The sequence below is a fragment of the Gekko japonicus genome, unplaced genomic scaffold (assembly GCF_001447785.1).
Source record: "Gekko japonicus isolate JY-2015 unplaced genomic scaffold, Gekko_japonicus_V1.1 scaffold4525, whole genome shotgun sequence".
Taxonomy (NCBI): Eukaryota; Metazoa; Chordata; class Lepidosauria; order Squamata; family Gekkonidae; genus Gekko; species Gekko japonicus.
In genome coordinates this window covers 950-3,341 of record NW_015171027.1, presented here as the reverse complement: position 1 = coordinate 3,341, position 2,392 = coordinate 950, and the positions used below count along the sequence as shown (strand labels likewise).

General features: G+C 47.6%; 1 protein-coding gene across 1 annotated transcript in view; it reads right to left on the bottom strand.

Annotated features, from left to right (window-relative positions):
- PPP1R36 (protein phosphatase 1 regulatory subunit 36) overlaps positions 1 to 2,392 on the bottom strand; it is a gene marked incomplete at both ends in the record, with an annotated part of 71,786 nt that overhangs the window by 69,106 nt on the left and 288 nt on the right. The gene's annotated exons all lie outside the window — the stretch shown is intronic.

The window sequence follows — 2,392 nt, the reverse complement described above, 5'->3', positions numbered from 1 at the left end:
TTTTCAAGAACAGCTCTTATCAGAACTATGGCTTGCCCAAGGTCATCCAGCAGCTGCAAGTGGAGGAGTGGGGAATCAAACCCGGTTCTCCCAGATTAGAGTCCGCCGCTCTTAAACCACGACACCAAACTCACTCTCACATGAAGTTGCCTTATACTGAATCAGACCTCTCAAGGTCGGTATTGTCTCCTCCAGTGTTCTCTCTCTAAGCTGAGTTAAGTGTGAGCCAGCTCACAGTTTTTTAGCCTCTGGCTCACACATTTTTGTCTCAGCTCAGGAAGGATGGCTCCAGAGCACACTAATTTATGCAGTAGCCAAACTGCTCGCTCAAAACTTTAATGCCAGGAGCTCACAAAAAAGTAGAATTTTTGCTCACAAGACTCCACAGCTTGGAGGGAGCATTGGTCTACTCTATACCCAACCAGATCTCTCAAGGTCAGTATTGTCTAAAGTAAAGGTAAAGGTTCCCTTGCTCGAAAGCCAGTCGAGTCTGACTCTAGGGTTACGGTGCTCATCTCCGTTTCAAGGCCAAAGAGCCAGCGCTGTCCGAAGACGTTTCCGTGGTCATGTGGCGAGCATGACTAAACACCAAGGCGACCGGAACGCTGTTACCTTCCCACCGAAGTGGTACCTGTTTATCTACTTGCAATTTCTTGCTTTCGAACTGCTAGGTTGGCAGGAGCTGGAACTAGAGACGGGAGCTCACTCCATCATGAGGCACCCGGGTCTCGAACTGCTGAACTACCGACCTTCCATAGCCTGCAGTTCAGCGTCTTAACCACTTGAGCCACTGCAGCTCCCAGTATTGTCTACTCAAAGTAGCATCTGACAAATGGAGCTTTGACTGCAAATCTTGGTCTCTAAGATGCTACTACTGCTGTAAGGTACAACTGGACTACCCGCTGAAACGATCAGATCAGACCGGCAGGGGATCTCCAGGGTCTCAGGCACAGGTCTTTCCCATCACCTTCTCCCTGACCCTTTCAACTGGAGACGGCAGGGATTGAACCTGGGACCTTCTGCATGCCGGGCAGAAGCTCTGCCACTGAGCCACGGCCCCTCCCCTTCCCATGGTAGCTCCTCACCCTGCATTGGCTGCCGCTCAAGCCTGTCACAAACCTCAAGCACATTTTAGAGGGCAGAAGGGAGAGGAACTGTGGAGCTGGGGGCGTAGGCGGGGCTAAACGCCACCAGTGTAAGGGCCAAAGATAGCATCTTTTAGAGCCTAGTTTTTATTAGCAATTGAGTCACAAGAGGAATATATTTCCTTCCGCCCATGTTTAGCAATTGGAATTCAGGCCATTAAAATACATGCAAAGGTAAAGAGTCAGCTGACGAATCAAGTCAGAATCAAGGACAGAGGATACCTGCGATATCAGGTTAGACCGAGAGAGCAGCTTAACTATAACAAGATTTTAAGATGCAGAAAAATCGGCATTGCCAGATGATGGTGATATTAATAATAATATACAATTACACATTATAAAATTATTATAACGTTATAAAATTGTTGTTGTGACTACCACTACGACTACCACCACTACTACTATCACCACTACTACAGTTTGGCGTCGTGGTTAAGTGCGCGGACTCTAATCTGGGAGAACCGGGTTAGGTTCCCCACTGCTCCACTTGCACCTGCTGGATGACCTTGGGCAAGCCATAGTTCTGGCACAGCTGTTCTTGAAAAAGACCAGTTTCTGTCTGTAATGTATCCAGTCCTGACAAGTACAGACAAGTCCAGAGAGAAACAGTCCAGACAAGTCCAGAGACCAACGTTGAGCTTCGCTCCAAGAGACAATGGACTATGCGGATCCTAGCCCGCTTCAATCAGGGGGCTAGGTTCCTGGCCAAGAGCCAATGGGACTCTTGGCCACTGTAAATAACCTATTGGGAAGTGGAGGGGTGTTTTGGGTGGCGGTTTCTCGAGGAGTATAAGCCGGCCTGCGAGCTGGCCAAAGCTGTCTTGTTCCTGATCAAATAAAGTACGCTTTGCTGAAATCACTCTCCGTCTGCGTACTTTTCACTGTCAGAGCTCTCTCAGCCCCACCCACCTCACAGGGTGTCTGTTGTGGGGAGGGGAAGGGAAAGGAGATTGTAAGCCACTCTGAGACTCCTTTGGGTAATGAAGGACGGGGTATAAATCCAATTATTATTGTTGTTGTTGTTGTTGTTGTTGTTGTTGTTAATAATAACAAATAATACCAGCTTGGCTCCAGAAGACCGTGTTGCTCAGAACAGGGAGAATCGTGAGAAGATATCTCTGTGATTCCGGAGGACTTGGCTAGATCTCGAACTACAGAACACCATCTGTCGGACTGTGACAATCCATAATAATTATAATTATAATGATTATCATCATCCTAATCGTCATAATCATAATCCTAATAAG